At 39.6% G+C, this 12,481-nt stretch overlaps 1 protein-coding gene across 15 annotated transcripts in view; it reads right to left on the bottom strand.

The window, feature by feature from the left end:
* DCUN1D3 (defective in cullin neddylation 1 domain containing 3) overlaps window positions 1-12,481 on the bottom strand; it is a 41,748-nt gene that overhangs the window by 27,431 nt on the left and 1,836 nt on the right. For 4 of the 15 annotated variants that reach the window (XM_040458846.1, XM_040458842.1, XM_040458849.1 and 1 more), the window contains exons 2-4: window positions 11,934-12,034; window positions 9,930-10,039; window positions 9,328-9,414 (exon numbers count right to left, since the gene is read on the bottom strand). The exons of 4 other annotated variants lie outside the window; for them this stretch is intronic. The gene's annotated coding sequence lies outside the window, so the exon portion shown is untranslated. The remainder of the gene's footprint in view (window positions 1-9,327; window positions 9,415-9,929; window positions 10,040-11,933; window positions 12,035-12,481) is intronic. 7 more of the 15 variants (XM_040458844.1, XM_040458851.1, XM_040458843.1 and 4 more) reach the window with 4 other exon arrangements.

The raw sequence follows: 12,481 nt of genomic DNA, 5'->3' as shown, positions 1-12,481 counted from the left end.
CCCAAAATGCCACTGCTTCTCATGCTTAGGTTTACACATCCTGTTACCTCTACTGAACGCCATCTCACTCTCGGGTCTATGTCTGTCAAGCTCAGCTGAGATTTTTACCTCCCACAGGACTCCTCTCCTGACTCCTTCAAGCTGACCTAGAGCCTTTCTGCCCCTCCACATCTTCATTTATGGCACTGATATTTTTTGGCAACGGTTTTACATTTTCTACTTGTTCTTATGTCACTTTTCCTACCACATCATAAGGGCCTTAAGAACAAGATGCACAAAAGGCACTTAAATGTACCGGAGTGAATAGCTGGCAACCTATAAACACATGTTGTGCATCCAATCCTAGAGTCAGTCCTTTAAGAAAAATTCAGACCACACACACTTCATTTTGAATACAATGGTGAAAGCATCTAATCTGAAGGCCAAATTTTTCTAGGTTACAAAGCTAGTTTTGAGTTTCATAAGTTCCCTATGAATGATTCACATTCTGTCTGGGAAAGCTGGTCCCCTTCTCATATACGTCTAATTTGAAAACTATATAGGATGGTTCTTAGAATGTCTTGCATCTGTTTGGAAACTGAGAGTGCTATTAACAGTGTGTTTTTAAAAGTTTTGTTGGGGCGCCTGGGTGGCTCCGTCAGTTAAGCGTCCGACTTCGGCTCAGGTCATGACCTTGTGGTTTGTGAGTTCGAGCCCTGCGTCGGGCTCTGTGCTGACACCTCAGAGCCTGGAGCCTGCTTCCAATTCTGTGTCTCCCTCTCTCTCTGCCCCTCCCCTGTTCATGCTCTGTCTCTCAATAATAAATAAACATTAAAAAATTAAAAATAAAAGTTTTGTTCTGTTAAGCTGCTACTGTAATCAAAAGCTCTTTCACTTCAGTGGGCTGAGTCAGAAGCATTAAATGCAGGAGACCTGCAGAACTTGGTGTTGAGTGAGTCAACTTAAGCATTGTATGCAAATGGTAAAGCGACAAATCAGACTGAGGGGAAACTTAGGCCAAACTACACAGAGGGAAGGAAAAACTGTATCCTTCCAAATGGGGAAAAGGCAACTGGAAAGATTTTTACCTGTTGCATAACATTTTATTATCTCTTTCTGCTAGGCCAAGCAATGGTTTTGAGCTGGAACTTAGAAAAGCAAATGCCCTGACAAACTAAGTAATTCTGGTTCTTTGATTAGGGAGGTTTAGAGTTAAGAGTTAAAGCCGGCAATTATTATTATTATTATTTTTTTTTTACTTCAAGTTACCATGAAAGTTCAATTTCCAACAAGAATTAAAATGTTAGTCTTCCATGAGAACACCAGAGTAAGTCGTCTTACTCCAGTAAGTGCTGGAAACATGGAAGAATGACTTGAGAAGGTTTGGAACTCTACCACTGTTTGTACATCTTTCATTCTGACTCTAAATTACATTTTATCTTTTTAAATGTGTGATCTTGAATGCTTACACTTCTGTGGAGATTCTACTACCATGGAGATAATTATTTGTATGACTGGGAAAGAATAGTATTTCATGGGGCTCTCATCTTTAAAGGCCCAACGACTCAGCTGCCCACAAGATATCTTAACCAAGTCTCATTGATCCAATGGCAATTTTCCAAGAAGAGAAAGAAATAAACAACCTCACTCTAGCTTTGCAAATCCTAGTCTACAGACCAAGGGCAAATGTCACAACTCCTCTCCATCCCCTTTTAGGATTTCCCCCGACTCACCAGCAATAATATATAAGTAATGACTAAACTCTGCGCCAAGGAAAATGGACTCTGAAAGACATCTACAATGAGTAAGGCAGTCTTGTGAATCTGCACAAAGGATGAATGTCATCTATGTCATGAAACAGATTTTACTGGAGAAAAAAAGATTTTTTAATCCTGCAAAATTATAGGCCTGAGTAAAGGCTTTTTCCCTTTCCCAGTGTGCCCAATACCACAAGTCACTACTTCTCTCTCAGGAGACAAAACTGTATGAATGACAAAATGAAAATTTACCAAGTATTGAGGGCTTGTGGCTTGGAACGTTAGATTTACCTCAGTTGGGAAACATCTTAAGAGTTTCTCATTATGAAATCAAGTAGAAGCTCTGTTCATTAAATAAATGAAGGAGGAAAATCATCTTGGGCTACATCATTGTCACCACTGTGCTCAATTTTGACCTCATCTTGACTAGCTAGATAACACATAGCACGAAAGGTAATAGACACGGAACCATCTTTATAGCAATTCTTTTAAATTACAATTTGAAACATTAAACTATTACACGGAACTATACCAGATGCATGGGCCTTTATGCTGAAGTAATTACAGAACACTATCACTTGCAGAACACTGGCCAACAAGCAAAGTAGATAATGAAAGATGACAGTGTGAAGATACACAGAAAATGTCAAGGGAACACAGGTAATTAAGGTTCAAAACAAAACAAAAAAACAATCTCGAGAAAACAGACTACATGTGAAAGCAACTTTCTTGGCTCCTATTATGCAATCAAGATTTCAGTTTTATTCTAGGGTTTTACTTAAAAAGAAAGCACCTCCCACAATTCTTTCTTTCTTTCTTTCTTTCTTTCTTTCCTTCTTTCTTTCTTTCTTTTTTTTACCATTGCTCAGTTTACTTCTCAAGACCCCCATTGAGTTATGAGCCAATAAAACAAAAGTGAAATAAAATTTTAAATAAAGCTTGTCTCAGCGTTTAACTTCATTTTAGGGCAGGTGTCACACTATACCTTTAAAGAAGTTACCAGTAAGATTAAGATAGGGCACAGCCTCAGCCTTCCAGAACCTAGAATACATGCACTAGCATGCATTCAAGAGAGAGGGCTGGCAATAAATAAATAAATAAATAAATAGTAAGTAGATAGATCGATAAATAAATAAGTAAGTAAGAGTGAGAGAGAGCACGAGGGTTGGCTTTTTCTCCCTCCCCAACAGAATAGGTCAGAATCCTAGCTGCTTCTATGGGGAGTCCCAACCCCAAAAAGTGAAAGGAAAAAAGATCAATCCAGGTTGTAGGAAAACTGCTTAGAGTGAAAGAGAAAGCATTACTACTTATTTTTCATTCGTTAAAAAAAAAAGCCACCACTACTAACATCTACAATATTTTAAATTCTATACAGCCTACTTATGGATATCTTCACCACGAATGCAGAAATAGAAATTTGTCAATTTGCTTGAGTGAGGCAAGTCTTTAAATCCACTCAAATTTGAACCTGTTCTGCTGTGTCCCCCAGAGGACTTCATGAAGGTGTGGCACGGGAGCAGAATTAATGAACCTTAGAATTACAAACTTCAGCCTTTCCTAGACAGCCTTTATGATCTTACATATCCATTTACCATCAACTATTGTTCACCCAATATTTTTCTCAAAAGCATAAAAAAATCATATCCACTTTAATATTATCTTAAGCAACACTATCCATGAAGTCACAGGTCTGGGCATGCTAGTTTTGTTTTCATTAATACACAGTAAAATACAGAACTAGTAAACAAAAAGGTCTCATCTGTGTATCACCAAAAATCTTACGTACCATCAATAGTACAAAAAAAACACTTTTGCGTGCTCATTTCAGCAGCATATACACTAAAAATATAACCAAAGCCACACTTTGCGAAACAGTGATTTCATCTCAAATCCTTCATGTCACAGTTAAGGAAACAGACTCAAAGAGGGCCTGTAACTTGCTCAAAAATACAGAATAACTGGTGGTGGAGCCCAGACTAGGATCTAAGTCCAGTGGTGGTCCCACCAGAGTAGAATCTCCAGATGGGTGAGCTACAGGGAGAATCAGAGAGCTGGCCTTAGGGGAGTTCACCAACAACTGAACCTCAAGCAGCTGGTAAGCCCTTTACCAGTGTATCTGGGCTTTTCACTTTCTCTGAGAAGTACACACACAACATAGTACTTGGCTAGCTGACTCTCCAAGGTTTTTCTAGACTGGCTGAAATAGACTCGCTGTTTCCTTCCCAAAGTCTCATGTGATTATGCCCAATTCAATGCACTCAAGGTATACTGCAAAAGATAAAAATGTCTCCTGGATCAGTTTCCCTTTTTTTTGGTTTAACAGTACCTTTGCTACTGAGCCCCAGTGCCCATTGCTAGACTCCTGCATGCTCTATAGTTTCAGGGAGATTTTCCATCTCTTAGTTTTAGGCCAGCTCTGGAAATGGGCTGGAAGTTTCCATCACAGAGTCACTCCTATATTTCCCAGATACCCAGAGCAGGTTTTATTTTCAAGTGACAGATAACCTGTGTCTACTGTGTGCCCAGCAATGTTTTATACGCTGTCCTATATGTCTCCCTATAAAAGGAAGTAAAATGATATAGTTCCTGGCCCCTTGGGACGTGCCAACCCAGGTGAGCTTAGCTATGTATGCACATAGCTAATAACAGCTGATGTCCTTAGATGTTTTTGTGTGTATATATATATACATATATATATATATATATATATATATATATATATATATATGTATATATATATATTCGCATGCCAGGCACGGTGCCAAAGCCTTCAAATGGACGGTCTTACTGACTTACAAGTATTTGCTATGATTATCCTCCCTTTATACATGAAAAATATAAAAAAGAGACTTAGAGATGTTAAGTGGCTCATCCAAGATCAACATTTAAGTAGGTGGTAAAGTTCAGACTAAAACCCAGACTAGGCTGATGCTCTTAACCAGTGCACTATGTACACCTGAATCTTTTTAACGTCACACCAAAAGAAAACATGAATATTGTGTAATTGATTTCTTATTAAGGGAGCTCATTTCTTGCACTAGGCAAGTCTAGAGCTACAGCACCTGTGAAATCCAAGAAACTATAACACATTCTGAGAATGCCATTTCATATTGACTGAGGGAGAAGTTTGTTCTTTTGTAATCTGAAGCTATTTAACTTGCACTCTCTTGACCAAAACCTCCATCAAATTAACAATAAATGCATACTGTTACTTCTCACCTAAATTAACTTTAGGTAGCCTTCTCTAGGTAGCATCTACTTACGGAATGCAAAGCTGGATTATTAGTGTAGTAGAATAAGAAAATATATTTGGTCTCTGTCCCCAGTTTGTGCCAGATCTCCTAAAACTCTTGGTATGTCCTTACAGATAGAAGTGTCCTTTGTTATTCATCAGGATCCTGGTTGGACCACACTGGAACTTATGCTAATGAGGTGACTCAGGGTGGGCCCTTAGACACCTTCACGGCAGAGGCTGGCCTCACCAGAAAGAGCAGACACAAGATTAAAAGGTTGGAACTTTCAGCCTCATCTCCAGACCACCGGGAAGGGGCGCAAAGGGTGGCTGGAGTTTAATCACCAGGCTGATGATTCAATCAGTTATGACTACATCAAGGAACCTCAACTGAAACTAAAACCAGGCTAGGGGAGCTCCAGGCTTGGTGAACACACTGATGTATTGGAAGGCAGCAATAACCAAGGGGGGACATGCAAGCTGTACCAATTCAGATCTTGTCTTGTGCCCCTCTTCCAATTGGCTGTTCCTGGTTTGTATCCTTTATAGTGAAACTGTAATCATAAATACACTTTCCTCAGTTCTGTGAGTCAAATGTTCTGGCAATTATTGAACCTGGGGGAGGGAGGTTGTGAGGAACCCCAAATTTTTAGCCTGTCAGGCAGAAGTGCAGGTACTCTGGGGCTACCTGATACTTGTGGCTGGTATCTGAAGTGGGGCAATCTTATGAGACTGAACCATTAACTTGTGGGGTATGCACTCACTACAGGCAGTTTGTGTCAGAATTGAATTGTTGGACACTCAGGTTGTGTCAGAGAATTGTTGTTGGAACATAATTAATAACCTCAGAAAAAGAGGTTTACGTTAAAACCAATCTAACTGGTGCTCAGAAGCCACTTCCCTGCTTGATCTAATCATTAAATCTATAGCTGTCACCAATTCAGAGCACTACTTGACATTTTCAGTGCAAGTAGAAAATATGGCTCTATGGACAGATCCGCAAGTACCTGGTAGAATAAAATTTCTTTTAAAAGAAGAAAGCTCATGGACTAATTTGGCCTGCTAAAGAAAACATGGAATGTTGTAGAAATTGAAACCAAAAATGATTATTCTTTAATAATTTAAGTTGTGATTTATTCCACATTTATTATAGTCTCCATGAGATTCTCTCCCATGAGAGAATCACGAATTACCTCGATAGTTTACATTAACTGTTCCCTCTGGATAGCAGATGATGCTAAATGACAATCACCACCGCCTAGTATTTGCTTCATTTGTACTTTTACCCAAACTCTAATGTGACCAGGGACATTACATTCCCTCCTGTTTACCAACTTCTGATTTGTCAAAAGTAAAATCAAAAGAGACAGAGATCTCAAAAAACTTAGGCCAGCACTCAGTAAGCAATCTTTAAGACCAATCTGGTCAAACCAGATACTGCATCCCTGCATTCACCCCTCCCCATCAGAAATATACTTTCCAGTAATAGGAGAGAACACTTGTGGTCAGAGACCTGGTCAGGGCCCCTGGATTACCCAACTCCACAGGTTCCCCGTCCCTCTCCTTGGGAACACTGTTCCCTGAAGTTGGGCAATCCTGTGGGCCTGCTCCTTCCCTACCCACTCTTCCCCCCCTAAGTGCCATCGTTAGCGTTTTCTACCCTTTCCCAGTTGGACCACCAATGGGCATTTCTCTTCACTCTATATATACACCCAGTCCACAATACCACTACCACCACCCCGACCACCTCGCCTTCCCAAAATCCTTCCCTACACACCCTCTTCTTCCACCACTGAACCCACCTATCTAAATGCCTTCAGGGGGCACTTCACTGGCTCAGTCAGTTGAGCTTCCGACTCTTGATTTCAGCTCTATGTCAACTCGGGTCATATTCTTGGGTTTGTGGGACTGAGCGCTGTGTTGGGGGAGGCTGCTTGGGATTTTCTCTCTCTCTCTCTCTCTCTCCTCTCTGCCCCTCCCCCCAAACTAAATAAACAGTAAAATAAAATAAAATAAAATAAAATAAAATAAAATAAAATGAAATAAAATAAAATAAAAGCCTTCAAAAGTCTTTAGACTTTTCTCTTTCATAAAATGTTAGGAAACCCGCAAACTTTTCCTTACCATAGGCATTAGCCATAACTAACTGTTTTGTGTAAATGACTGAATAAATGACTAGTTGTTTCAAAAAAAACTAATTTACTAGAGAAAAAGAACCATGGAAACATTCTAAAAAATGGAAACAGGGCACTCACTCTATCACTTCTCACTTTTGAATTCTACTCGGAAGCAAGAAAGTGTCATTCGAACTGAGAAAAATGTCTCCTCTGAGGACCTGGGAATTCCATCGTATCCACGATCCTGCCACCTAGAACCCAGGCTACTAGAGTGCCAGCCCTCACTGCAGTGGATTCCTACCCTTCCCTTTCAGTTTAAAGAGCAGCCACTAGGTAATCAAGTAGATATAAAGCTAGAGTTTAACTGAAAACAAATTTGCTTCACAAAGAAAAAAAGAAAAAAAGGAAAAAAAAAAAGGAATGTGGCCATTGTAGTTCTTTCCCAGAGCTGTTCTAAAACTGTTCTGTCAATGGATATACCCAGGTTTTCCTGTTCGGATTCCAGGGCAAGTCACTGGGAAAAGGAAGTAGTGTATTTGGTTCAGCATTTTGAATAGGTATTCTCTACAGCCCACTGGCTTAAGAAATTACAGAGATAAAGCCTCAACTCCTATTTGAGAGAACTACTGTCACTTTCAGGAATACTGAGGAGAAAGGGCCAGCTACTTACAGGTGCCATTACTCACTCATAGCCTCATTTCGAATATGCTTCAAAGGTGGTTATAAGGAGTCTTCTCTGAAAGAACAGCAGTTTGTGACAAAATGTTTGAGTAAAGAACTAAGAATATATAAAAGACCAAGCAGCAAGGATTTCAATTCAACTCAAACAAACTAAGTGCCTACAAAGACACATATGAAGTAAAGTAAATGAGAAAACAAAATTAGCACAGAGAAGGCCCGATTCTAGTCCTATAGTTGCCAGTACTCCGCTCTGTAACTTCAAGCAAGTTTACTGTAACCTTTCTAGATTTCCATTTCCCGACTAAATCACCGCTTTTCAACCTGTTTTTGGTCTCAGAACGTTTTGTTCCATTGAAATCTTCTGTGGAAGCCCAATATAAGAGAATATTAAAGTTAACTTTCACAGAGTGAAGCACACTGGGCTGAAATGGAAGGGAGACAGCAAAACTCCCTCATCCCAACCACAAATGTACTCCAGCAACGACCCACAAGAGTTCCAGAGCCCAGTTTGAAACAAACACCACACCAGATAGTAAGGTTCTTTGAGGGTCTTTTTCCGGCTTCTTCCTAAACTGGAGAAAGAGGAATGAACTGCATTCAATACATTAAATGCTATCACTTGACTCTTACTCAGAATCAAAATTATAGATCACACACCAACCCACTTTAAGCCAACACTGGAGAGACCAAACCCTTCATCAACCAACAAGAACTAAAAACTAGAACCAAACTCTGCTGTCCTGATAGGGTGGAAGCAATCTATTAATAAAATAAGGGGAGGCAAGTCTTTCCAGCACAGTCTCCTAGAATGACAAGCAGAGACTGGGGCAGTAGCTACAAAAGATGCCAAACAACTCTCCAAAAACAAAAGTCCTACACTATGCAGGGGGTACTATCCAAGATCCTCTGTCAGTCATATCTGGTCTGGCCTCAGTTACAGAATTATTTCCGGTCCTCAAGTCCTCAGGTTGAGCCCTCCAGCAGAGCATGGCACAACAGGGACAAAGAGAATATTTCCTATAGCAATCTAAGCTTCCACACTGCAATTCAGCCCAAAACCCAACAACACAGCACAGCTCAAAGGATAGTCCTGAGCAAAGCCACACCCTCAGGAAGTCAGGAGGAGTCATTAACATGATGCCTACCTTTCCATGCACTCAGGCTGGTATATGGGCACTGGCCATAGGTGGCTTATTTTGCCACAACAAGGGCTAATCACCATCTCAACACTGACTTACTGATCTTCCCTATTCTGATGTACAGTATTTAAATAAAGTTTCATTCACACACATCTAAAAGAAGATCATGTGGGACTTTCTTTCCCCCTCCCATTTTTTCCTTTCAGCACATCACAACTTCAAAGAATTAGAGTTTGAGCTTCCAACCCTTTTTCTCATTATTTTACTAAATTAATATGTTGAGTTATACTTTGTAATCGTTAATTAAATGGTGAGGTACTGTGATAATCTCTTTGTTCTCCCAAAAGAAATAAGACCTTCCATCACCTAGAAAAACAGACACAAGAACCAGTGAAACTAGATTTGAAGTGAAAGACACTAACTCAAACTCACTGGTCCTTTGTACAAAGAGCTTCAGAACACTGTGCAACATTTAGGGAGAACTGATCCTGGTTCACTGGTATCAACATCTGTAAAGAGACACAAAGAAGTAATTGTAAGTTATCAAGAGCCGGGGAAATAGGAGTTACCACGTAATTACCATTGTTTCAATCTGAGTTACCACATCTTCACCTCAAAACAACTGGCAGCCAGTGTACAATTAACTCTTACTGCAGCACAGATACCAAAACAGCAAAATCAGATTAATTTTAAGTCTACTGCAATACAACTCCAAAACTAAGTGGCATCAACTGGCCTCCTAGGTTGCCCACCTCTCAGAAGAGTTTGTCCAAAAGCCCCCAAAGTTCAAGAAAGAAATCAACTGGTACCCTAGATTAAAAGGCCAGCTCAACTCCAAGACTCCACATTCATTTAGATTGGTGGATTCTTTCCCCAAACACAATCAGTGGCCAACGTAGGAGTCAATGGCTTCTCCCCATGTTCAAGTCCCCTCCTACATATCCACCCCCTTTCAGAAATTAGAAAAGAGCCACTAGTCTACAAACTAGCTGATAATATTTCAACCTACAGGATATTTTCATACCTGAGTTATAATAAGCCATTGAAATGAAGATGAATATTAGACAGCTTAATAATCCATTGGCCAGAGCATCTGAAGCCCAGCATTAGCATACAAGTCCAAAACTCTTTAACCTAGACATATATATATATTTAACCTATATATATTATATATATATTTAACCTATATATATTATATATATATATATTTAACCTACATATATTATATATATATTTAACCTATATATATTATATATATATATTTAACCTACATATATTATATATATATATATATATTTAACCTATATATATTATATATATATCATCAGTTCTCAAATCTTTGACTTAGTCTGCAGTACAGAAGAGTGGAGTCTATTGTTTTCCTGGTCCTAGCTGTTCACTTCAGTCACTTGCTTGCTAACTAAAAGACTTTCCATTGGTATTCAAGTCGGAATTCAGTAATTCAGTACCAGGCTCTATTCCACCCCCCTCATTACCCTGAGGACTGCCCAGCAAGCCCTGTTCGTTAGTTCTGGCAATCCACCTACCAATTCTACTAAAGTAGCAGAACTTAAAACAGGTGACAAGTCCTCAATTTCAGATTTGTTTTCCCCCAAACACTAAAAGGTTTTACTTAGCATTTCTAATACCGACTTTACTACAAACAGCCCAAGCAACATTTAAGTCTCTCAACCACATGGCTCAAAGGGCCAATTCACTCAAAGAACACACTAGTCACTGTTGTGGGGTTCAAAAGAAGAAAACAGCGTATTCTTTCTGCTTCAGCCCACTGTGACATGGCAGAAGAGGGCCAAATCAAGGAGGAGTCCTGATTGGGCTTCTCAAGTGGACAATCTGGTCAAGGTGAGGCTGAAAAGCAGCTATTGGAGATGAATGGCCCCAACAGAAGGCAAAAGTAGGTTACATCCCCTGGTTACATGCCAGCCCAAAGATGCCGACATAGTGGGATTCAGCCCACAATGGTCATTTATCTACTGTAATCCACCGAGTGAACTTTTAGCACCAACCTACACCTCAGCTCAGTGTTATTAGTCATCAGGCAGACCAGACAAGAGTGGAAATGTTGCAACATAAAACCTGCCTCCCTACAAAAAACAACTTCAAACTTAGATCCTGATGGACATCTTTGTAGACCAACGGGGTTATATCATTATCACTTGCCCAACCTTCAACCCTAAATTCATACACAGCTGGAAGCAAAGGAGGATTCATTTACTAGAACATATTCAGGGTACCCACTATGCAATTTTAAATAGCATACAAGACAAAATCCTCTAAGGAGAAAAAGTGTGCTCTCAGTTGAACATTTTGTTGAATTCTGAACACAGCTTGACATTTATCTGCCAGAAAAGACCTAGGTGACCACAGACGGCTCCTCTCCCACTCTCAGCAGGGCAACTTTTTTTTTTTTTAATTGCCAACAGTCCAACAGTACCTGCAAAACAGTAAGTGATAATACTCTACGAAAGGAAATAGAATTGATTAAAAAGGAGCATCACTTTCTATTTCCTTCTTCTTGCTCTTATTTTGCCTACCTGTTCTAAGCCTAGCCTCTACCTCTCTGACCTAGACTTTTTTCATTTCCTCTTTGCTCACTAGGCTCTGGCTGTTACTGCCTCCTCTTTCCCATCCTCCCTCACCTCCCTACCCCCTTTCCACCCCACCCCTTTCTTCCCAGACCCTGGAACTTGCCAAAGTCACTTCAGCCAGTTTCTGCACTAGCTAGTCCGAGAAGCTGGAAGGCTTTTCCCCTATATTTGCATGGCTGGCTTCTTTTTATTTAAAGCTCAGCTTGAGTGTTACCTCCTCAAGAAAGGTCTTCCTTGACTGCATCCCAATCACTTTCTATCACATCACTCTACTTCCTTCAGCATTTATTAAAATCTGATTTATTTGCTTATTTATTCTCTGTCCCCACACTTTCTAATGTAAGCTCCATGAAAGCTCAGACCTTATGCTTGTGTTCACCTTTGCCCACCCAGAACCCAAAATACTGGCTAGCACTTACTTGCTCGTCAATAATGCTTGCTGAATGAATGAATTTTGGACTTTTTATACAATGGTTCCAAATCAATTGTGAGAACAGTAGTCATTCTTTTTGTTACAGTTCTGTGAAACACATAAACAAGCTGTTACTTGTACAATCAAGGCATTAAATATTCTGTTTTATCAGGCTTGAAAGCCCTAATGAGTCGGATGGGACCCGTTATGATAATTCTCCTAGCAATATGCATATAAACTCAGTTATAGAGGGCCAGGATTTATGGACACTTTCTAATCAAAGGATCCCTAATATTTAGGCACTATCTATTAAAGTTCTTCAGAAAACACAGTTCAACATTCAACAGATTTCCAAAGAAAATATCAACACCAAAATAGGAATTTTTACATTTCACTCTAAAACTTCTAAGACAAGCTAAAAGAGCACTACTTGGTGATTTTTTTTAACCAAGAGAACATCCATAAAGAGATCTTTCCAGTCATTATCTGCCTTGTTCAAATAATTTTTGCACATCGTTATTGGTTTGTATTCTTCTTTAAAACAACACACCACAT

The sequence above is a fragment of the Herpailurus yagouaroundi genome, unplaced genomic scaffold (assembly GCF_014898765.1).
Source record: "Herpailurus yagouaroundi ecotype Mexico unplaced genomic scaffold, PumYag 222, whole genome shotgun sequence".
NCBI classification, from domain to species: Eukaryota; Metazoa; Chordata; class Mammalia; order Carnivora; family Felidae; genus Herpailurus; species Herpailurus yagouaroundi.
The sequence above is the reverse complement of the archived record's forward strand: the minus strand, read 5'-3'. Positions and strand labels throughout refer to the sequence as shown.